Source organism: Lissotriton vulgaris, chromosome 10 (assembly GCF_964263255.1).
Source record: "Lissotriton vulgaris chromosome 10, aLisVul1.2, whole genome shotgun sequence".
In the NCBI taxonomy this organism is placed as follows: Eukaryota; Metazoa; Chordata; class Amphibia; order Caudata; family Salamandridae; genus Lissotriton; species Lissotriton vulgaris.
Window position 1 is genome coordinate 548,763,198 of NC_141698.1, and position 26,196 is coordinate 548,789,393.

Sequence of the window (26,196 nt, forward strand, 5' to 3'; positions counted from 1 at the left end):
CATATGACAACATTGACATATTTCAGGATTTAACAATAGCTGAAATAAAGAAACTCCATATTAAAACCTTGGGGGACAAAAAGAAACAAGCTGGTTTTAACAATAGCTACTTCCAGCTAGTGAACAAATTACATAAAAATGACAATATCATCGTGCGTCAAGCCGATAAAGGAGGAAACGTGGTCTTATGGCCACGTACACTGTATATGGAAGAAGCATATGCACAGCTAAATTACCACCTATGCTATAAACATTGCGATCTGGCCAGAATCAAGTCCACACAATCTGAATTTTATACACTCCTGATAGCGTGGAGAAGTGCCGGTCTTATCAGTCTTGACGAATTTAAATAAATGAAAAATGACTTTCCGGTGACCCCTGTAATTTATTTCATCCCCAAGGTCCACAAGGATCTAAAGAAACCTCCAGGGAGACCTATTATTTCAGCTAAAAATGGCCTACTTGAGAACACCACAATTTACATCGATGCCTTTTTGCAAGAACATGTGAAATCATTACCCTCGTATATTTAAAGATACCAGTGACTTTTTGAGAAAGATATCTGATCTTACATGGGAGGATGACTATTTGTTCATCACTTTAGACGTCTCATCACTATCTACTAGCATCCACCATGTGGATGGTTTGTTAGCGGTCAATCATTATTTGGGACAGCGCCCCATTGGGATGGCAGAACACAACAAAATGCTGATCTCTCTAATATCTTTCTGTCTGAATAACAACCTGTTTATGTTTTTAAATCAATACTTTCAACAGGTGAGGGGTGTAGCCATGGGGGCCTGCTTTTCTCCCAGCTATGCCTGTTTACACATGGGGCGCTGGGAGGAGCAGGTCCTTTATGGCACCCACCATGATACGGTTGTCCAGCATGTTGTACATTGGTATCGATTCATTGACAATATCTTTTTAATTTGGCATGGTACTGAACTTGAGGCAAATGAGTTTATATCTAAATTGAATGTAAACACACTCAACCTCACATTTACATCCAACATTAGTCAGGGGCAGGCTTTCTTCCTTGATGTTGAGATCTATGTGAACAACAATAAAGTAGAGACAAGACTACACAGGAAGAGTACAGCAGGCAACACACTTCTACACGCCACCAGTCATCATCCGCGGCACCTGATACGCAGCATTCCCTATGGGGAAATGCTGCGTATAAGGCGTGTGTGTAGTTCGGACACTGAATGCCTGCTGGCCCAGTCTGCTAGCAAAGATAGATTCCTGACCCGTGGCTACAAAGCTACCATAATTGATTCAGCTATCACTAGAGCTAACAATGTCCCTAGGAATGATGCACTATTGATTAAAAAATCCCAAGTATCCAACATGGCAGCTCCTCAACCGGTCAGACTGATTACTACCTACAGTCGACAACACCAGTCACTCCACAAAATTCTGAATAAAAACTGGAGTTTAGTATGCAATGATCCGGTGATTGGCCACCTCATGCCAGGCAAGCCTGATGTAGCATTTAGAAAAGCGCGTTCTCTTAGCAATGCACTAGTCTAATCAAGCCCAGAACTACGCGCCAACACAACTTGGCTTAATAACATCAAGGGCTTCAAGAAATGCGCAACCTGCAAGGCTTGCAAGCATAGAATGAATAGGACTCAATACACAACTCCTTTCAGTGATGTACCATGTCACATCACCAAGCAGTTGACATGTCGTAGTGAGTTCGCAGTCTTTGTGCTGGAGTGTCCGTGTGGCCTGCAATATGTTGGTAATACCAAATTGCAGGTTCACAAACGGATACTCCAGCACATTCGGGCAATCAACACCAGCGACCAGACATATCCAGTCGAACGCCACTTTAAGGACTGCCATGATAACAGGAGCGAGTCCCTGAGATACTTTGTGGTGGACCAAGTAGCCCCCCTATGCAGACGTGGTAACCGTGAGTCCATACTACGTGCATTAGAGACAAGATACATTATAAGCTTAGACACTAAGACCCCACATGGGCTGAATTCTAGTGATGATTTTTATACTTGCCTCTGGCGTCCCCACTATTGACATGAATTAAGGGTGTTTCTTTATCGGATGCAGTTTTATGTTCAATTATAGTTCATCTGTATATAATACGTTGTTTAATATTTATACATATATTTTGAACTGCCCCTCCCTCCCTGAATTTAATAAGTTTACAATATGTATAACTGTTTGAACCTGAGATAAACATGACACACATTTTAATCTATATTTTCAAATTTTTAATTTTTTTACATTCATTTGCACTTAGCACATTACACTGTGTCACAATTCTTTTATCTTTGATTGGTAGACATAAGTTTGGCAATAAAAAAGATTTTTTTAAGTCAAGGTGAGATTCTAACCATCTCTATATGTACTGTACATTAGGTAGTGAACAACTTATGGAACCCCGCTGCTATTACATTAGGATTATATGACCGATAAGGATTTTATTTGAACTTGCCGGTTTCATGAAATATTTTAGCAATTGCCTTATTACACGATCAAAAACAATTTTATTTATATCATTGTATTGTATTTTTCCGTGATTTTGATAATTGAATTTGCATGTGTATTTTTATACTTATATATTTATGTATAACTTATTACACATATGTAAATATTTATTTATTTAAATTATGTAAATTATTATCTAGGCTTTATTGCTTTATTGGGGTCGGGCACTTGCCCATATTGTACATACAATTGCAAGAAAATCTCTACCTTGTCAGCTATTACGGTAGTATGTCTTTTATATCTATGTTATTCTTTGCAACCAATCAAAGTATCAGGTTCCCTGCACTTGCACTTTAAATACCAGCATGCCTTTTCTCTGGGCGTCATGTGATCAAGGCCTCCGTTGAGGCTGAAACGCGTCAAGCCGGTTGTTGTTGCTGCACCTATTTGAAATAAAGAAAACTTCACCTGCACTCCTGGGCTTGCTGTTCGTAATTCCTTCGGGGAACGATCCTTCAAGTATATATATATATATATATATATATATATATATATATATATATATATATATATATATATCCGAAAACACCAAACAAACGAGTCACTCTCCAAAGCGGGTGCTGTGACGCGATGGTGCGATGGTGTCCGCGTGAATAGATACAGGCTCCGAATTCCTTTACCATACCCAGCCGGGTTGAAGGAAAAACAGCACTTTCGGGTACAGCAGCAGTAGTTCAGCAAAAGGTTTATTTCAGAATAAACGCGTTTCGGGAATAGAATCCTATTCCCGAAACGAGTTTGTTCTGAAATAGCAGTAGCAATATTTTTTAGCTCAACCTATGCCGATTGGACAAATGGGAGTCTGAGTGACGGTGTATGACTGTGTGTGTGTGTGTGTGAGAGTGACAGAATGAGTGCCAGTGTGTGTCTGATAGTATAGGAGAATGTGTGTGAGTGCATGTGAAAGAATATGAAAACATAATTACACAGTGTTGCCTTGTTTGTTACTTGAGACTTGATATAACTGTAGAATGCTATGTTTACACGCAAATGAAAACAGTTCCGTAGTGTGGCCTCTCCCTATACTGAATGAAATGTGTTAAACCAGTGTGCTTCACCCAAAGAAGGATTTTCAGCAGAACAGCCTGTGCATCAATTATGTTTTCCTGAAGTTGTTGAAAATCATCTATTTGCACTCTTAGTTTATTGAAACCATGTGATTCATATAAAGAGCCCGTTTTTAAAATACAAATTGTTCGTCTCACCTTTGTTAAAAGCGCTCACTTTTTTGCAGCTGCTGAGGTTACCTCCTGTTGATTGTGTAATTCACATATTATAACTAAACATATTAAAACATGAAATGCCCTGTGTTTGGTTTCTTTTGCAGGAATGGTGGTGGGTGTGTTGGTGAGGGATTTTGGTTGGTGTTTATATATATATATATATATATATATATATATATATATATATATATATATATATATATATATATATATATATATATATATATATATATATATATACACATACTACCTACTGGCGGTCCCCAGTAGATAGTTATAGTTAGGATTATTTTCAATAGGGAAATCGCAACATTCTATTGGGAGTAACTTTGGCGCCGGTTGAGGAATCTGCCTGAAAATTTCCTCAAATTTGCCTCACGGCGCTCCGGTCCTTCCCTGAAAGTTTGGGGGGGGATTCGTCAAGCGGGGGCAGAGAAAAAAGGGGGGTCCCAAAACGTGTTTTCCCCATGTTAATTTCCATAGGGCGGTCGACCTCACTTTTAGCCCGAACGGCTGAATGGATTTCCACGTAACTTGGCAAAATTGTAGGGACTGGTAGCCCGATGTGCCTTTGCTATGTCTCAAGATATGTGCTCCAGTGGATTTTGAGTAATTTAGGTTCAAAAAAATATATATATCTATAAGCGCGCACCGGGGCGCTAACCAGCGCGCTATGCGAGTTCGCGTGCGGAAACCTGATTGGCTCTCGGGTGTCTGTCAACATTCCAAACAGTCCGGAGCGGCCGCCATCTTGTGTCTCGGTAGGATAGAGACACAAAAGGTGGCAAAAACAAAGAGGGGAATGACCAAAAGGGGGCAGGATAGACCCCCCTGACCCCCTAGGTTTGATGTGGGGGCCATAAAAGGGCCCCGCGGGGCAAAACGTTTTTTTTTTTTCGATTTGCGCGGGGGGAGCGCCCGGTACGCGCACCGGGGAGCGTACCATGGGGGAAAAAGACTGACAGAGTTTTTTTAAAATGTAGCCTTTTTTTATAAATTGGAGGTAGTTCTGAAAAGAACTGTTTTTTTTCTTCTTTTTGTTGTTTAATATTTTTTTATTGTTTTTTTGAACATTTTTTACTTTTTTTGGCTTTTCTGAACAGTTTTATATTTTTTTGTATTTTTTAGGGGGAGAAACAAAAAACAGGGAATTATAAACGGCTCAACTGGAGCAAAAAAAAACAGGAAAAAAATGAGGGTTTCTTCGGGCACTTGTGGTTATCACCAGCAATGTTGATGAGGGTAATACTCTCCTCACCATAAGTAATTGTTTTGCTACAATATATGCAAACTTAGTTTGGATGTTTGGAACCATCTGAGTTGCCTCTGGGCCCGATGGAGTGGGTTCTTTGGTTGTTGAGGTGCTGGCAGACGATTGTGGAAGGTTTCTGCACAGTTCTCTCACCTCTGCTGCAGAATAGTTATTGGGGTGCAATTGTTGCATGTGCCGAATCATTGTGTGATTCCCAAATTAATATTTTTTTGCAGGGTTCCCCCTGGATAGTACAGCGCCACAGATAAGACAAGTCACCTTTGCAGCGTTTACCTTCTTTGTACCCCATGGGATTTCAAAAACCTCCCATATAAAGTGCTCCTTAGGTTTATATGGGGCATTGTATTCAGGCAGGAAATGCCTTCTCTGCCTTCTCTCCTCCTCCTCCTCTTATTCTTGACCACCAATGTGATGTTGTGGTGGTCCTTGTGGTGGTGGTGGTGCAGATGCTCCAGCTGCTGCTGCTACTATAGCCATTTCTCTAACAATAGAAGCAGGTCTTCCTCACTCAAACAACAAAGTGAGAATGTGGAAAAAGTTGGGGGCTTTCATCATTTGGAAACCAAAAGTGTTCTGAACCAATGAAAAGTGTTATTTTCAGGTCACATGACCTGACGCGCTTATGCTACGCGCCCCGGGGCGCGCCCGGGGTCGCGTAGCGTAAGCGCGTTAGGACGCGTCCTGGGGCGCTTACGTAGCGCGATCGTATGTGCTCAGGCGCTTCCGGGTGCGCTTACGCCGTGCGTCATAACACGCATCACGCTGCTACGCGATACGTCACAATGATATTTTCGTTCGCGCCAATAGCGCTAACGGGGCACTCACCGGTAGGCGAACCGGGGCGCGGCAAAATTGCGCTTACCGGTAAGCGCATCGGTACGCGCCCCGGGAGCGCTCCGGGGCAAAAAAATAAAAAATATATACATAAAAAAAATAGTATTACATAAATATAAAATATAAAATTCATTATAAAAAATATTACATTTCATACCGAAAGAGATTTGCTATTAAAAAACCTATGAAATTCACTGAAAAAACCATAGGTTTCACACCAGTTATAGTTAGGAATTAGCATTTAAAAAACCTATTAAATTCACTGAAAAAACCATAGGTTTCACACCAGTTATAGTTAGCTGGAAATTTTACTGACATAAAACCATTGAAATTCCCACGTTATAGTTAGTTGGACTCACTATAACGCGCCTGCAATGCACTGCTGATGACGTCACATATTACATCACTCATGACATGGTCAGTGACATCACTCATGACATCACTGATGACACCATCCTTGTGACAGAGTGACAGACCTCCTTTCACTGTAATGTAACCCTTGAAACACATATTCAAAAATAGAATCACATTTTTTTTTTAAATGGAGATACCCATATCAGTTACAACAACCAATTCAGTAATTCCACCTTCTATATACACATCTACTCATTCACAAACAGTTCAATATAGTCACTCATACATATACTCACTCATCATATGTAGTGACACACCTATACATCCTGTTACACACCGACAGTCATCCAAAAGTTACTCACACACATACTCACACATGCAAATAAACTATTGAACATCCATTTATTTGCATATAGAGCTATACACACACTACCACCTAACTTCTATTGAAATTTAAACATATTTATTCTCTTAAACAATCACTTATAGAAACACATACTTATTTAAACAGGAACACTTACAATCTCTTACTCTCACATATACTCACTTATATACATCAATATTCACATATACTAGATTAAAACATATGTAGTTACTGATAAAGACACAAGTGAGACAGTCATTCACTCACTAACCTACACATATACACACTCATCCACCCATACAGTCCTGTACATATGCTGTCTTCAAAACACATACAAACAGAGAGTCAGTCACTCATGCATCTATGTGCTAAGTAATACCCACACCAAACCATATAGACACTCATACTGATACTAAGAAAAACATCTAATAACCCATATACATACACATGTAGCTACTCACCAACCCATGCAGCCACTTATACACAAAGTGAAACACTAATACATATATTTAAATATTTAAACATTACTCACTAATATTTATTTTTCAGAAAGACACACATTCACTGGATGGTGTCATCAGTGATGTCATGAGTGATGTCACTGACCATGTCATGAGTGATGTAATATGTGACGTCATCAGCAGTGCATTGCAGGCGCGCAAGTTATAGTGAGTTTTATGTCAGTAAAATTTCCAGCTAACTATAACTGGTGTGAAACCTATGGTTTTTTTCAGTGAATTTAATAGGTTTTTTAAATGCTAATTACTAATTATAACTGGTGTGAAACCTATGTTTTTTTTCCAGTGAATATATATATATATATATATATATATATATATATATATATATATATATATATATATATATATATATATATATGTATATATATATATATATATATATATATATATATATATATATATATATATATATATATATGTGGCGTACATTGTGGACCAACAATGGGTATGTTGGTGCATGATGGGAGGTTTGTGGATGTATTGTGTTGCTAATGTTAACATATGATGATGGTGTCATGGCTTCCGATGTTGTTGTGTTGACATATAATGGATGTAACTTTAAGATTTTAGTTGTGTTGGCATGGGATAGAATATGCTGGTGTACTATCTTGGATGTATGGACACATTGATATGGTTATTTTAGCATATGATGGTGTTGTTTTGGCATATGGGGGGTTAATGTATAATGTTTGTGTGAACTCATGACAACTTATCACACCACTGCTGTCCCTTTATCACTTTGAAGCCCCTCTTGGCGGAGCCTTGGAACTGGACCTGCAGTCTTTTTGCATGCCGGTTAGACTTGCCTTTGCAGCCAACCTGTGAGTCACCCTGCTCTGACTCTACTGGCACTCTATGTGCCTCAGACCAACCTGCTTTGCCCCTCCAGCCATTTATATGCCCCTGCATGCCCTATGTATTCCCACCCCTGCAGGCCTTCTGTGACATCATCCTCCCTCCCATCATGCTGGGCAAACTGTGTACCACTCTGCACACTACAGTACCTCTGCATGTCACCCCCCTGTCCTGACGCTGCTCTGTGTGTCCCCCACCCCCCTTCAGCCCTTTCTGTTTTGCTTGCATCTCCAGCCTTTCTATGCAACTCTACCACTTTGCAATAACTCTTTGTGCTTTACTTCATGCAGGCCCTGTGTGTTTCCATTCCTCAACTCTCCTATCCAAAAGTGCCCATCCCTATTGTCCACAACCCCCTGGAGTACTCCCACTGCATCTCTAAATACTTATAAGGTCCCAAAGGCGCGACCGATTGCATTGCAAAGGCTTGTTTTACTATACTATAGAACGCCGACTGTAAAATGCTGTCCAGGTCGCATACCTGCATCTCAGTGCTAAGCTAGTGACTTTCACGACCTACAAACACTAATACACAACACCACAGAACAGAGTTGTTAGGACGCGGGTTTCACCTGTAGCTTCTACACAGGCCTCAGACCTCTCCGGCTCAGGGGTCTGACAGCAGCACAACCTGACAGGAAGGAAGAGAATCGCTCGACGAAGCCTCAGTACAGGAAGAGGTGAGATGGCCGAGGGCTGGGAGGGAGGGGTTAGACTTTGCTGATCTCTACTCTCAAAACAGCACAAAGGAGGGGCGAAATGTAACGGAAAATTAAATAATTTGAGAAACATTGGTGGCTTAGTCGAAGCAGGCAAAATGATGGTGCCCACCTGGAGAACGTGGCAAGAAGCCCCCCGAGTCTCTCATATCTAAAATATATTGATTGGCCTTGGGCTGAATGCTCTCCACCCCCCGAAAGGTTGGGGCCCGCGTTACTCTTCTGTGGCGGTTATTCAGCTGTATGTCGCCAGGGGGGGCTGGACGAGAGTGGCTCTGACTGAGCGCGCGGCTGTCTCGAGACGCACCTTTTGCGTTCCTTGTTCTACGCTCTTTGACGCACGGATTTGAAGCCAGAATCCTGGGGTCGACCTGACAGGAACCGTCGCACCACTTATATTTGGGTCAGTGGAGCGCCTGGCTCTGTGTTCTCTCGGTCTGGGATTGGAGGCCCCGCGCTGGCAGGCCAAGCTCTCAACCCCGCCGTCTCCATGTGACTGGAAGCTGTGGTGCTTGCCATGGAGGCGCTGCCTGCGTCTACTTCTAGGTTTCACATTTTAAAGTAAGTGAGGCGAGTTTCGGTGCTGTGTGTCGGTGGTTGCTGCTGCAGGTGGCATGTGCTCTCAGTTTTGGGGACCGCCATTTATTTGTCATGCTCAGTTGGGAGCAAGAGAGGGCCAGTGAAAAGGGAGAAAAGGAGCGTGAGAATGATAGGAAAACAGTGACAATAGGAAGATTGTACGAATGAAAACGTCAAGAGTAAGAAAGAGAGGGAGTTTGGGTAGCGGAAGAAAGACAACTTCTAATTCTGCTGAGTCCAGGGGTGCAGCTACCATCTGTGCAGCAGCCAGTTCGTTGGCACCAGGATTTAGAACTCCTAGGGCCAGATTGAATTATGATAATTGCAGTTTTTGACTACCCGAACAGCAGTAGAAGGTGGTATTTTCCTTGCTTGCACCAGGGCCCATGACTTCCTTGCTATGGTACTGGCTGCGTCAGAGGTTGGCTCCTGAAAAAAATACTTTGTACACTCCACATTATTATTGTTATTATTATTAATACTATTATTATTCTAATATAAATTAAGCAGCGGCGAGCAGGGCTCGAGACAGGGTACTATGCGGGTGGACAGCGTACCCCCACTTATTTTACCAGGAGCTCGATAACTTGAGAAAATGGAGCCACACATTCACTCTTTGGCCTCTCTGGGGCGAGATTGGAGCTCATTCAGAACGCTGCTCACGCGCTGGCTTCTCTGATGCAATCGCATCTAAGGGGTGAGCGAGGGGAGGCAATGAGTCTGATGGTGCAAGCCACCTTTCGTGATGTCACTTCCTGTCGTGACGTCAGCGTCCCCCACTCCTTTTTTTAGCACTTGTGCCCTGGTGGCCAGTCCGTGGTGAACGAAGATTGAGGTGCATAAAGAAATACCCCTCGCCCCCAGCCCATAAAACCAGGGCTATAAGCCTGATGACAAAAATGAGGGGTCTCCAAAAGTGGGAGGTAAAAGAAGCAGAACTAAGGAAGCTTTATGATTTAAACTCAGCCTTTGAAGATGTTTGAGAGGAGTATGGTAAAACGAAATATTGGAAATCAATACTTACAACACTTTTCTTGTTCATATTGTAGGTGTGGAAAATAAAGGCAAATATTTAAAGCAACAAACCAAAAATAAATCTATTTAACAAAGTCATAAAGAGGGAGTGTATTTTTAAGGTTAAGCCTGGACAGCGCATGCGCTGCGAGGCATGCTGTTTTGGAGTAAGCACTTGAATCTCTGCCAACTCCTCATCCATATTTTTCATTGGCTTGTGTCTTTGTCCTTTGTAAATGCTGGCTTCTGATTCGGTAATCGGCTTGTTAATCTGTCCTCAGTACCGCCTTGTTTTCATTCATAACTTCCCATAAGGACTGGCCCTTTTATTGCAGTTGTTACATCGTTTGTGTTATTTACTGTGAAAGCACTATTTTCTTTAATGGGTTTTGCCCTACTGCATGCACAATGTGCTTTCCTTATATGTAGTGCGCCGTGCACGCTTTCACATTCCAAGCAGCAGTGACAATGGCGGCTGCTTGTTTGCAATGCCATAGGACCCGCATTTAGGAAAGTTTGAGCTATATGCATTGTAAATGACAATAGCTTAAACTCCTATTGCTTTACACATTTTTTTGTGGGCATTTTCCAAGCGCCTCATGCTGCGCTTGCACTTAATAGTGGCCACGCTCCTTTCTTTAGACACTGCTCGTTTAGTGAAATGGGTGTGGCCTCGATTAAGTACAAGCGCAGCATGCAGCTCTTGGAAGCAAGCAATATTTGCAATTGAATAGGTCTCGCATTTGCAAGAATTTAAGTTATTGACATTTACAGTTCCAATAGCACAAAGTCTTGTAAATGCAAGACTTATTGCATTGCAAATGCTTGTTTTTTTCTGTCAATCCTTTCTACCAAGTAGGCCATTCCACATGTGACACCCTCAGCCAGTTATTTTTTTTTCCAGTAACAAATGAGTGCATTCTGGGGCTTTAGGTTTTCTTTTATGAATGTAAGGGGCGTCTTACCGGCACCGGGGTCAGAGAACTCCCATTCCCGGCAGCACTTGTGGCCCGTGAGCCGCGAACGCACACGCCAGGAGGTGTATTTAGAGGCCCTGCACCTCAAGCAGCGCGGGATGTCTTACCGGCACCGGGGGCTGAGAACTCCAATTCCGAGCAGTTCTTGCGGCCCGGGAGCCGCCAGCGCACCCGCCAGGAGGCGTATTTAGAGGCCCTGCACCTCCCGCAGCTTGGGACGTCTTACTGGCACCAGGGGCAGAGTACTCCAATTCCCGGCAGCACTTGAGGCCCATGAGCCGCCAACGCACACGACAGGAGTCGTATTTAGAGGCTCTGCACCTCCCACAGCGCGGGACGTCTTACCGGCACCTGGGGCAGAGAACTCCAATTCCCACAGCACTTGCCGCCCATGAGCCGGCAACGCACACGCCAGGAGGCGTATTCAGAGGCCTTGCACCTCTCGCAGCGCGGGATGCGTACGGGCCTGCCTGGGCCAAGGGCGGGCCCTTCACGCCTGTCTGAACCCGAAGGAAGCTGGGCTGGGCAACCCCCCTAACAACGGAACAACGGGATACTTGGTCCCACAATCTACATTTACTGGGGTGTCTCACGTTGCTTTCTTATTTCAAATTGTGCTTTGTGGCGCTGTCCATTCTTGATTTTCACAATGAGCAAACGCAAGGGAGTGGTGGGTACCTTGAATGCTTTTATCGGCAAGGCCGAATCAAGACTTAGCCATGAGATCGAACTGACGGAGAGGTGACTATCTTTAGAACCTCTATCCCTGAAGAGGGGCTCTTCCTTAGGACGTATCGTCCGGGCGACGCCACCCCAATTTGCTCGTACCCCACCGCGCATGGCTAGCCTCAGTCCTCCCCAGTAATTGACTTTGAAGTATCCTCCACGGACACTCTAAATGGGCCAAGTATAGCCACAAGGTCACGGATCCCTAAACCCTATACAGAGGATAAGCTGAGAAGAGCGTCAGGGAAACGGAGGAGGGGGGCGGGCACCCAAAAATCTAAACAACAGAAGTGGCCTCAGTGAGTCAACCTGCACCATCAGTACACAAACCGGCACTGCTCCACCTGTATCTACATGTAATGCAATATAAAAATATCAATGGGGGGAGTGAAGAGGTGGTGCTCAGCGGCACCAGGGTGGGCCTATCCTCCTCTCCTGAAAGTATAATTAATCAACAAAGGTCCACCTCACGTGGAGTTGGTATGTATCCTGGTATGTATCCTGATGTTCGTGGAATGCACACTCTGTGTTAAAATACCCCTCACACACCAAAAGGGCCCTTGGTGTCATGCTTCATCATCGCGGTCTTCCCGCCCCGCTGCGGGACGGGGCAGTGCTGCGACAAGCGACTACGCTGGAGCACCTTTTATTGTGGGTGCTATGTGAGTGAATGGGAGTGAGTGTCAGTAGGGTCAGTGTTGTGAATAAGTGTTGTTTAAAAAATACCTGGCCTAGTGGTAGAAAAAACTATTTAATAGACACTGGCTGGTATTGTTAAAAAAAGTGATTCGGAGAGGTAAAGCAAGTTAATGAGCTTACTCTCCTGTGCGGGTCAACATGTTTCGGGCGCTAATCCCCTTCGTCAGGACCAGGGTTGGATCCCCCTGTCAATCACTCATGTTATTCCACAAAAGATAAAGGGTGTATGTACAAAGGAAAGTGATGATGTACTATTTATCAATGTGTAAAGATAATTTTATATTTACACGTGTCCCTAGCTATATCAGTACTTCTTATGTAATAAGCTTAGAGAGATAGGGATCAATGCCTCATGAGCCAAGTCTGGACAAAGGGTAATGGAGGTCCATTCAACCCCCAGCACGTCGATGCTTCCTCCTTCGTCCGTGGCTTCCGTGGTTGTGAGAACATCAGGATACATACCAACTCTACATGTAATGCCCCTGGGTATACTGTGTCGGATATTGATGGGGGAAGTGCTCTCAATACTGTCTTTGCACAACTTAAAGAACTGTTTGACAACAGCTTTTTTCTTACTCCGGGGTCATCTAGAACACCTGGACACTGTAATAAGTAAAATGATTAGCCAAAATGGGTCATCACAGACTGCTGCTGCTACAGGAGAGGGTTTGGGTATAGAAGCACTTCATATCCACTCCACAGCCCCCTTAGAAAAAATGTTGGCTTGGGTAACAGCCATTGAGGATCCATTAAGAAAAGGCTATGAAGTATGTCCTACCAACCTCTCGTATAACCCCTCAGAGTGTGTATTGGATAATGGAATTGTGGATTCTTCTTCCCAGGCTAATCACTCGCACCCCTCAGATAAAGCATCTTTAGGACCCAAGAGTACAATTAGCTTAAAACATAACAATGCTTTAAGCCTAGTGAAACATCAACTGCCATCCATTCCTCATTCAATCCCCATGGACAGGGAGGAGGTGAGGCTGAATCTGTCCCCAGAAGCCACCCCACATACCATCATTTTAGCGAATGCACCGCTTCCTACCCCCCAGGCAAATGAAACATGGGAGGCACTGAGAAACAAGGCTCTCTGCTGGCTCGGTACTAAAACCGGGTTAACAGAGGCCCTGTTCGGGGAGTTCAAAATGGCGAGAAGAGTATGATGGGTGGGTAGAAGGGAATAAACACTCCTTTTTAGATCTCCGAGAATGGTACACGAGAGTCTATGCAGACTCCGTAGCGATTATGTGTCACAAGAGGAATAAATGTATTGTCTCTAGGATACTTCTACCCCTCAAGGAACCTTTTTCACCAACCCTTTAAGCAGAGACCTATAATCCCCAATATTTACCACCAGTTTAGCCTACCCGTACAAAATAGATCCGACATAATCACATCCCTGGAAGACATAGATTGACTTATTCCTACAACTAGTCATGCAGAGCAAAGCTGGAACATTGAAAATAATCCCCTAGCCTAAAATTGCCATCCATGGATCTCAAGGAGCCTACTCATAATGACCAAAGCAATATTATAGTTTTAACTGATAATTCTACCCACCGAAGCCTGGAGCCACCTGTCGATGTCCAGCCAGACAGTGTAGTGGTTGACGATTGTATCGCACCTGGTAACAACAAGCAGGGACTCCATTCGACAATTGTAAATACCCACCACCCACACCCTTTAATTAATACTGATCACCACTCTAACATTCTCAACGCTGACTGTGTTTATACTAAGCGTGTTACTGAGGGTGAACTTAGGTCTAGCCTAATGAACATACTTTTTTGGAATGTGGCAGGTTTAATTACTAAATTGTCTAATCCTGACTGTGTTGAATTAGTTTATGACTTCGATATATTATGCTATCAGGAAACCTGGTTAGATGTTATTCAACGTTTTAACGGATTTAAAACATTTTTTACCCCGGCTGTTTTCTCCAGTCACGGGAGGAAAAAGGGTGGCCTATGTACCTTCATATCTCACAGGTTGAATGCAAGAAGGGTGGCCCTTGTGGAATCTAATATCAGGTTTTAAAAATGCATACTGATAAATCCCATTGCACTGTTCTCTTAAACTTTTACAATAATATTCCTTCCCTGAAAACAAAGTAAGTCTTAAGGCAGCTTGAGGAGGACCTGGATACTATCAATGGGAACACAAATAAAGATCTTTGCATAATTTGGGGAGGGGACTTCAACATGGGCCTTTGTACTCATGCTGAAGGAGGATATTGCGGTTTATTACCTGATGACGAGATAGATATCTCTCATTGTTTGCATTACCCCTCTGAGAAAAGTTAAACCTGATTTAATATACCATGGACTTGGGATTCGCCAACGACCTTTGCTCACCACCCATACCGTTTAGTAGTACTTTTAACGGCCAAGGGTCATGTTCAACCATAGATTTTCTTTTAATATCAAATAGATACGCTGATGAAACATATAATTTTAAAACTCACACTGCCGTCTTTAGTGATCACTTTCCCATTAGTGTTACCCTAGATCTGCCGACCAAAGTGTTATCCAATAGACATATGGCCACCGAGCCTTCACAAAATATTCTCATCAATAGATCCAACGGATACATGATTAGATGGGCGGGAGTAGATACTTTGCAATTAACTAAGTCGCTTTTAACTAGCTGTAAAACAGACTTCTCTGTCTGCATTGACGAGACAGCCGTGGATCCGAATATTTTCAACTCCTGAAAAATCTCACAGGCCATTCAAAATAACTTAATAACAGAATCCCATAAAAACGCTAATAGCAAGCCAGGCTGGTTTGATTCCCAGTGTAGCAAATCGTATGCAGTTCTGAAACCTGCCCTACACAAGCCGATGAGAGATCAAGAAGCAATAAAAAGGGCCAGGGCAGCATATAAAATGTCCCTCGAAAAGAGGCCATTTGATCTGAACTGTGGCAGGCCCTTAAGCAAGCTTCTGCTACAAAGGACATGAAAGGCTTTTGGAAGGCTGTGAACGCCCCGTTCTTGACCCCTAAAAACTCACTCAGCTTTGAAAACACGGTTGGGGAAGAGCAAAGGGTGACCCATTTTTCCAGCTTATACTGCAACAGCGCATATTACATCATTGGCGAGGACCTAAGATCGGGCTCCTTAAGCTACCTTCAATCAGCATTGATTTTAATGTGGATGAGGTGATTCTGGCCATTAACGCAAGTATAGGTGGAAAAGCACCAGGACCAGACAGCATACTAGTAGATCTATATAAATCGAGCCCCCTGCTCTGGGGCCCACTTCTAACCAGGGCCTGTTGTACTCAAGGCTTCACTCTGACTTGGACGGAGTCCATTCTTGTGTCTATTTTTAAGAAAGGCAACCGCAACGACCCGCCTGCTACAGACCTATATCACGGTTGGACTCCCTTGTGAAAGTGGCCGGGTGCGTTGTTTTAAATAGACTGCAGTCGTGAGCTGAGGACACACGTGTCATCTCAGAATTACAGTATGAATTCCGTCTAGGTTTAGGTACTGTGGAACAGAGTTTGAACCTGAGTCTTATACTGGGATAATATACTCAGGCAAAAAAGGGGAGATTTTTTTGTGTTTCGTCGGCGTTTGACTGTGTCAATCACCAGAAGCTGTGGTGCATCTTAGAGGCCATGGGGGTGGAAATGCTACTAATTAATTTTTCTAAACAGTCTTACCTAGATGCCCGGGCCATGGTGCGCTATGGTAGAACTGATGAACTTAGTCACAGCTTCCCTGTCAGGAAGGGGGTAAGGCAAGGGTGTGTGCTAGCTCCACTCCTCTTTACCCTCTATATAAATAGTCTGGGTGACACTCTATTGAGGGAATGCCAAGATCTACCTAGCTTAGGCAAAAGGCCAATTGGTGCACTTTTATACGCTGACAATGCAGGCTTGTTAGCCTGCACTCCGATCGGCTTGCAGAATATTGTATCGAGCTTTGCATCTTATACCTCAAGCCTAGACCTTAATGTTAATATTACCAAAACATTCATTATGAAATGTAGCAAGCCCAGCATCAAGCGCCATGACATATTTATAAATAACACAAAACTTGAATTTGGCAACCACTTCTCATATTTGGGCATTGTGTTCGATAGAAGGCTCATGGGCAAAAGCCATTAACGCTAGAAAATTGCTGTTTACGAAAGCCATAAGAGCTTTGATCAACTCTGCCAGGAAGTTAGGAAAGCGTCCCATTAACGTCCTTGACAATATACAAAGCCAAATGTACTTCAGTTGCTCTGTATGGAGCTGGTATTTGGGGTTATGCAAACGTAGAGTCCCTCCTGCTAGCTGAGAATAGGTTTCTATGATATCTTCTAACTGTCCCGAATAGCATGGCCATGTATATTTGTCACGCCGAACTGGGACTGTCATACCTGTCCGCACTAATTAAAATCCAGCCAATTTTTATTGGGAAACATCCTTTACAACAAAACGTTCTCAACGCAGTACCTTTACAACGCAGGAATTACAACGCAAGTCGTTACAGCGCTGTAGGATAGGGAATAGTTTAATTTACTATCTAAAACCTTCCCTACTATTCACGGGGACTGGAGTTGAAATAGTAAATTAAACTATTCACTATCCAGTGCCCCCCAACGCAAGTCGTTGTAACGACTTGCATTGTAAAAGCATGCGTGGAAAAAGCATGCGTTGTAACGACATACATACATTTTTATTATGGCACAAGGTTTGGACTAGTGTTACTTCTGGTCTCAACCGGGACGTAATAAAAGACTCCTTGAACTTGCAACGGGTACAATGTATTCTTTGGCTCGCATATGTTAAAAACTTTCTGCATGACGTAGATCGTTCCGAGTACTTTATTAGCCCCGATAGTCTGTCTCTCATTACGAAGAAGGAATTAAAGTTACTATGTATCAATTACTTGGAGACGATTAGTTTATCCTCTAATATTATGAATCAGCCAGAGCCAATCAATTGCTCTTGACCCAACCAGGCATACAACCTTATCTACTATTCACCCCAAGATACTGTGACACGTTGTTACTGACGTGCCTACGCCTAGGCATCTTCCATAACTTGGTCACATTCCCTCAGATAAATGATTGGTCACGCTCCCTTTGCCCATGCCCCCTGCGACAAAATATCTGTACAGTCAACAATCCACATTATATTATTCTGCAAGTTTTATATTTTAATCAGGAAAATATGGATCCTGCCTTTTCTGAAAATGCAAGGACTGAGACTATGCCGACCTGCTTTTATTAAGCTACAATTCCTAGATGATGACATTTTTACTGACCACATTGTAAAATATCGGAAAGGGGTGGTCAGAACTAGGAAACTATGCAAGGTCCTTCCTTCAATTACATGATTATTGTTTTTATGTATGTCATGGCCGTGCACTGAAATCAGTTTACAGTTCTTCTTTTTGTACAGATGTTATTTTTAATATACCTGTTAAATTTTATCTACATGAATTGATATATTTTCGCTTATTGTAATGTGCTTTTATGATTTAATATTTTTAAATCGTATAAAGTGTATCTTGACTTGACTTGATGAATGTAAGGGAAGGGTTAAAAGTGCCAGAATGCCAAACAGTGTTGTACAAAAAAACAGGACTTTCTAAAGATGTCGTTGAAAACATAAGGTCCTTTACAGGTGTATAATCATTCTTGTATGTGAATTGTGCATATTTGAATGAGTGCCCATGAATGTTTCATGTGTATATCTGTGCCTGTATAAAACACACCATATTTAATACAATCTTATGCTACGATTAGACTCCTGACCCTAATAAACAAATCACTGAAATGCATTAGAAAGCCAGACTGTCATTTTTTATCTTTCAGAGTCTCATTTCAGTTGATTATCCAGCCCTGAAATATTTTTCTTTGTATTGTACTACTTGCATTCCTTAATTTATAATTGAATAGTACTCCAATTCCCAGAATGGAAAGAAAAAATTGAATGGATGAGTTGTTCATGCTTGACACAGTACATCTTCAGGCCTCTTAGAAGTTACCCTTCATCCAACATCAAAGGGCCTGGCCTGTGGCAATGCAGCGTGGCACAAACTACCTGTTCTTGCTTAGGTGTTAGTATCAGAGGCAGGACTGCCGCACACAGCAGATCAATACGTCACCTTTAACAAACTCTAGAGTTACCGATCTCATCTGTTTCCATTTTGGTAGGTCCCCGGGAAGAGTGGTATTATGCAAGAGCTTTGGTTTGGGAAACTGGAGTTTTGGCTGAGAGATTGAATGAATACCCACCTTGAGTAATAACCACAACACTTGTGAGGGTTAACCCTCAACGTCACTAAAGTAACCTGGGTACAGCACCTGGATAACTATGGCACAGAGAAGACAGGCTTAATTTATAGGCAATGTTTAAAGTTTGTATGCAGTACCAAAACAACATTAATACAGTCAAAATCAACATAAGAACACTTCCAAAGCAATTTAGAAAAATAGAGTTAATTTAAAAATTAAAACCAAAAAACTGCAAATATCCAATAGGGGGAACTAGACTTATTAAGTTTTAAAGTTAAATATAAAAATGGCCCATAAAGAGCTAAGCGCCTTTTGCGGTCATTTGGTTGTGCTTAACCAGTACCTAGAAGTTAGTTAACTTCTTTGCTGGGTGCGAATTTCGCCACAGTGCCAGGGGGGGCAGGGTTGGGCGTGGCGCTGCGATACTTATGATGGTTCCCGGCTGTCATACATCACAGTGGGCGTGTTCTCATGACGGCAAAGCCATCAGAACTCCGCCCACTGAATAATTCTCCCGCACAGGCGGGGAATTAATAGCTCGTGGGCGGAGCAGCAACGTTCAGACGGCTCCCGGCCGTCATGAGCACACGCCTACTGTAACTCATTGTAGGAGGGTAGCTCCTGACTATGGTTGCCCCCAACTTTTTGCCTTATGTTTTAGCTGGTTTTTGACATAGTTGGCCTGGGACCCTGCCAATCAGGACCCCAGGCCTACTGCTCTCTCTGTAAAATGGATTCCATGTACCGTAGGTACATATCTAATTGGATACTGAGTCACCTTATCAGACCCTGTAACTCATGGCATAGGTGTACCCAGGGCCTACCAGGGGCTGCAGCATGTATTATGCCTCCCCTGGCTGGCCATCTAAATCTGACACAACTGGCTGCGCGACAGCTGGGGCAAGGTGGTGTAATCACCCTTTGCTTGAGATATAGTATACCTACATCTAACCCGAAAATAGACACATGTATTCCTATCAGTCACTCCTATGGCAGGCCTTAACAATCCTGAAGGCAGAGTGCTTGGAATTATGTGAGATGGTGCTCTGGCATGAGCTGAGCCCGTCTGCAGCTTGCGGAACCAAGTCCTAATAGCTGTTGTATGATAACGCGTACCATATACTCTTAAGTGCATTATAATCCTCGCGGTTATTTGCTATCTTTGGTATCGCTTTATCAAAACATGTCGAGTAAGGTGTCATACGAATTGGAATACTAACCCCTCGCCAATTCTGGCGACGGGGTTAGCCTTCCACCCTTCTAGAGGGACACGACATGTATGTAACTGTGAACCCCGGTTAAAGTTAACTCGAGCCTCAGCATCACAAAATGGATGCTGCCACCAAAGACACAAGTCTGACCCCCTGCAGCTGGGAGTCCTTCCAGCGAGGGGAGCTTGGACAAAGGGTTTCCTGTCAGGGGCGGTGCTAGCACCATCCCAGACAGGGTTTTGTGTATCCTAGGTAGGCAGGGCTGAATAGGAAGGTGACTGCAAGTGGCACCCCGGTGCTCACTGTGCATCTGCCAGTTTGAACCAGTTCCAGGGGCACACCAGCCCCTGAGCTGGGGAAAGTCCGGCATGGGAGAGGGGTGTAACCACCCCCCTTCCTGGTCCCACCCATGGGCAGGACCCAGTCCCGTACCAGCACCTTTCTTTAGTATAAAGGTGGGAGCGGGGACCCTTCCAAATTAGATCATCTTTGAATCCTGAAACTACTTTCTACGAAAGGAACTCGAGACTTCTTCTCAAGATTTCTCCCTTGTGGCTAAGGAGTAGTCACCCTGCATCTGCGGGCACCAACTAAGAACACTGCGGTTTGCTGCACGTCCTTCCTCAGGAATTCGACCGACCAGCACGACGAGACCCGGCTTCCCTGGCACCTCTGACCTCTACCTACATCATCAGCCCAGCTGAGATCCGTGGGTGTGACGAGACCTCGAGGGACCGGCCATCTTCAGAACTGCACGACGCTTATCCAGCACGACCGCCGAGGGATCCTCGAGTGAGTGCTTTGGGGTTTGAGAAGCCCTAACCCTGAGCAGCTCCAGCACCGAAGTCCAGCCCCCCAGCATCCACGAGATCTGCGTGGGGCCCTTCTGCTCTTTGCTGCTCACCGCGTTGTCCGGCTACTTGCCCGCTGGCTTGTAGCCCTCTTGACGACGTACCACGACGACAACACCGCTGGTCTGGTTGCTCCAGACTGGCCCTTGCTCCCCTCCAACAGGGGAGCACCCCGGACCCTCCTGGTCCACTCCAGACGCCATCTTGAGTCCACCGCGTGGGCTTGCATTTGCCAAGACTTGTTGCCCCAATCCTGGGTCCAGCGACGTCGACAGCAGATACCATCGTGGGACAGCTCGCACCTCCATCCTGGTCGCCGACAACGCCTCCTGGTCCGAGAGACTGCAGAGCCCAGCGTCGCCCACTCACCTGGTCGAGGTGACTTCGTCCGGTGCCATCCTGGTGCCCATCTAATCACTGGCTAGTGATTCAGAACTTGGTCCCCTCTGCTTACAGGTGTCCTCCATCTTCGATCCAGGCTTGGATCACTTCGAACTTCATCACTGGTCGCCTGCCAGCAACTTCTTCTTTCAGGCTCCATAGACTGCAACGAGGATTCCCGACGTCTTTTCAGACCTATGCAGCCGCAGCCCCTGGGCTAGGTAACCTGAGGATTTCGGTGCTCCAGCATAGCTTAACTATCTAAGTGTCCAGATCCTTTTTCGTTTCAGCTCTACCTAGTCGGATTCGTCCGATAACACTAACTTTACGAAATCTAGCATCCATAGACTTTGTCCCGCATCCCGCGTGAGAGTGCACACTCTGCACCCGATCTCCCTAGGCCTCCTGCTAGTAATCTGAAGGTTCAGTAGTCCAGTCCTAGCGATCCTAAAGCCTATTAGAGTAGTACTTACCTGCTAGTAATTTCGCATTCCACTTTTAGAGTATATAGTTTTTCGTGCCCCTCGGGCATTTGTGTAAATTGTGCGACTTTCAGTATTTCTTTAAGAGCTTTGTATTGTGCTTAGCGCCCTGTCCTCATAAAGAGTCCAGGGCTGTTGTGTTCTAAATAAATATACTTTTATTTTCATAACCACTTGTGTGGTGTCCTTTCACTTGGTGTTCAAGGGGTATATGTGATGGTATAACAGTTGGCTTAACACGCCCTCTAGAGTTTAGCCTAAAGACTGCTCTTGTCCATGCTACTAGGATAGCTGGTCTAAAGGTTGACTTACAACCAATCGTCAATAAGGGTCGTTTGGAATGATACACAGTGATCACTAGAATAGTGAGCACTACATATCAGGCCAACTTTTCACACTCATGACGGCCGGGAGCCGCCATGAGCACCAATGTGGTTAAGGCTAACCCGATTGAGCTCAGGTTGGATATAAAAACCAGGTTCGGCCCGGTCGGACATTTTTACCTTTGGACTCAGTCTCTAAAATAGAAGACTGAAGTCTTCACCCGGACTAGGCAGCAGGGTGTGGCCAAAGAGGGCTCCACGATGTCTGATAGCACCTGGATGAGATCTCGGTGAGGCCGTGGACCTTTTGGGGGAAAGCTCCAAGCGGGAGAAATTTGAATTTTGTGCCCACAGAAGGTCCCTTGTCAGCCAGATACTTTTTGTACCTTTAACTGTTGAACATTTCTATCTTCAGACATAGTCACTTTTTTGGGAGCCCAGATTTTTGTAGCGTGGCAAGACTACAGGTTGTAGCCAAAGGGGGCTCAATGAGACTGAATGCCTTCTTTGTGTATTACCATTGAATTGGATTTGCAGCTGCCAAAGAGCTCAGAGTTGGAGCAACATGACTGTTTGTCTATCGTCAACACACTTCCATCGGATTGGCTTGGCAGGTTGGTTCCTGTCCTCCAAAGGTATTTGGAGCCAAAAAGGGTATAAGTCCCAGGTTTCAGTAAACGTTAGGAAGAGTACACTTTAACACCAGCCAGGGGTCCAATAGCATGAGGACATCACTTAGCAGTCAAGACTCACTCCTGAAGAGGCCAGTTGGAACTGGTCAGCAAGGAAGTTGCAGGGAAGGCCTTTTTTTACTACGTGATCCTGTAGCTTGTATATAAAACCTTATGACTTTTGGATTTCACTTCTTTGTCCTGGGTACAATAGGGAGAGCAGGTCCAGTCATTGCGGTTCTTCTCAGCTCATAGACAGAAGTTCCAGTCATCCCCTGGTCTCCAGTGGGCCCAGAAATAGTTCTAAGAAGGGTACTGTGGTTGCTACACCCTGGGGACCGTGAAGTGACTTCCAGGAGCGCACCTCTCAGATTCAGCCACGTCCTCACTGGGCTGGACTGTAGCAGCCATCATATGTCTATTTCAGCCCTGGGCAAAGGTGCACCCACCCGAGTAGGTGTTGTTGAGGGTCGCACATAGATGCTACCTCAGATGCCTTCGCATCACTAGACACTTACGCCCCTATGCACAAGGGGCTGGTTCTGTTGGGCACACCTAGGACCGCTGGAACTAAAACTTTGATGGAGCTGCCGGTGTGGCACGCTGCGGACATACATACCCTGGGGGACCTCTATAGGGATGACGCTTTGCTCTCGTATGAGATACTTGTGGAGGAGAATGGGTTACCACTGTGTCAGTTCCTGATCCACAATTCCCTGATTACTACACAGGGGGTGCTACGGAGGAGACAGGACCACAGAGTTGCAGATGCACCTTACAATACAATATTTACAGGTTATGGGTAAAGGTAGTCTCCTCGTATGTTGGTTTGTGGAGTCTCTTTGATTTCACACTGTCCCGCAACTGCTTAATCTGCAACAGCGCTTGGAGGCAGACCTGTCACGCCCCTGTACTGACCGGGAATGGGCTTCACTGCTGTAGGGTTCCAGATGTGCCAGATTCAAGCTTCCCCAACTTTGCATAGTATGCAGGGCATACCTCATCCCTGCCAATATTAACAGATTCTATCATAGAGAAGATGCAGCCTCTCTGAAATGTGCATGCGTAAATGCTTAATTTTTTAAATTTTTTTTTTAAATAATTGACATTTTGGCGAGCACATAGATCCATGCAAGGCAAATCATACAGTATATGGGGCATGTATGACATATATGCAGATTACAATGTCAAATCTGCCTAATTACCCCCTCTATAACCCATCTACAGTGCAATTGCCCATGAAGGCTAGTCAATTCAATTCAAAAATCTTTTATTCGATTAACGTATTGATAATCATAAAAAGTACATCATATAAGGTAATACATTTCCATAAAAACACATTATTATGTTACAGGATAAAAATATAAAAGATTATACTGTAATTCATAGTACAAGAATTGATTGATTCAGAAGATCACAAACTCAATCAAACATTGTCTCCATGGCATTACGGATAGTTAAGCATGATTTTAGAAAGAGCACTACGTTCTTTGCCACATATTGTGAGTCTAGGTGCTGAAGAGCTAAGAATGCCGGACGACAGGTTCTCAGCCCCATTTGGCGCAACAGTGGAATGATCCAACGCTTACGTGATTCAATGTAATAACGACAAAACAAAACAATGTGCATAGTCGTTTGGGGAGAGACATGATCACACGGACTTTCGACTAGGTCTTGTGACCAGTTTGACTTAGTCGGAAATGTGACAAGGCGGAAAAACAAATTGAAACGGAACCTTGTTAAAAGGTATTTTTCATAGTTCGATAAGTAAAAAGTGAGATAGGGCTGGATACCTGGAGAAACTTGGACCGACAGAACTTGCACATTAGTTTGTTTAAATACTTCACCAGAAAGGCGCAGTTCTCTTAGGTGGGTGAGACATTGATTTTTTAGTGCATTTCTGCTTATATCTACTATTGAAGGAGGATCCGTGAAGTAGTGTGTAAGGTTCAGGTCTTTCAAAAAGTTAAAAACATACGTCAACCAAGGAATTTTCTTCCAGGACACCATCTTTAAACAATCTGAGATCAGGGCACGCGTTAGATGGCATTGGGGTTTGCTCCAAATACGGTGCCATAAGAGGATTGGTTGACATTTGATGTTATCTGTGAGGTAGTCGATACCAAGCTCTATGTGGCAGCCGTATATCGGAGCACTCTGCGGAAGTGCCAGTAGGTATTTTATAAAACCATTTTGTATTTTTTGTAGATCTTCAGTGTTTACATGGCCCCAAACACCTGCGCCATATGTTGCAATGCTTTGACATTTAGCTTTATAAATTTTGAGCAACTCGGATGGAGCAGGTTTGCCCAATTTTCTGGAGAAGGAGACAAGCGCGGAGGTCGCTCTCTGATAGAGCAGTTTCCTGCTTGCCATTGCCCTTTTCCAGGTTAATTGGTTGTCGATTAAAATACCTAAATAGGGATATTCCCTAGTTCGTTCCAATTTGGTTTGTTCAATGTATAGATGTTTGGGATTTTTAACCTTCGGTCCTGTGTACATGACAAAGGTCTTGCCTTTATTTACTTTTAGACCCAGAGAAAGCATATAGTTACAATATTTATCCAGTTGTTTTTGCAGCTGTACTAGGGTTCGGGCAAATATAACGGAGTCATCAGCATAAAGTAATGCTGGGATAGGGCGTTGGTTGATGGTAGGTAGGTCCTGGCTCCCTTCTAGCATGGCTATTTCCAGCCCGTTGGTGTATAAATTAAACAGAAAGGGAGCCAGGACACAGCCCTGTCTGACTCCTCGTGTTATGGAGAATGAGGGTGTTAATTCTCCACCCACCCCGTATCTTACACAAGCTGATGCATCAGAATAAAGTTCTCGCAGAAACTTGATAAGTGGGGGATCAACGCCCAGTTCCTCCAGAATAGACCACAACCTGGCGTGTATTTCGCAATCAAACGCTGCACTAAGGTCGACGTAGACCATAAACAGATTGCCCCGTTTTGCTCCCACATACTTGCCTATTAAAAGGGTTAGTTTTAAGGCCTGTTCAACGGTACCAAGTCCCTCCTGGAAACCATACTGGAGGTCAGTAATGATGTTCTTCTCGGTCGCCCAATCCTGGAGTAGTTCCAGGATTAGGCGTCCCGCGACCTTCCCCATTGAATCCAGGAGGGAGATGGGCCTATAACAGGCTGGGTTGTTTCTGTCGCCCTTTTTAAAGATTGGGAGGAGTATGGAGGAGGACCAAGAGTCCAAGAGACCTATTTTTGATACTGCCACCATCACCTGGGTGACGATAGGGGACCATAGGTCAATATTGGAGACAAAAAATATCAAGGGGGACTCCGTCTGGGCCGGGGGCCTTTCCGGTTTTAGAGGAGGTTAACGTGTGAATGATCTCACTGAGAGTAAAGTGGAGATCTAT

At 44.0% G+C, this 26,196-nt stretch overlaps 1 protein-coding gene across 1 annotated transcript in view; it reads left to right on the top strand.

Moving 5' to 3' along the window:
- The first annotated feature begins 8,639 nt into the window (after positions 1-8,639).
- Positions 8,640-26,196, top strand: part of NLRC3 (NLR family CARD domain containing 3) — a 1,491,832-nt gene continuing 1,474,275 nt past the window's right edge. Inside the window, exon 1 of the mRNA XM_086941402.1 lies at positions 8,640-9,221. The gene's annotated coding sequence lies outside the window, so the exon portion shown is untranslated. The remainder of the gene's footprint in view (positions 9,222-26,196) is intronic.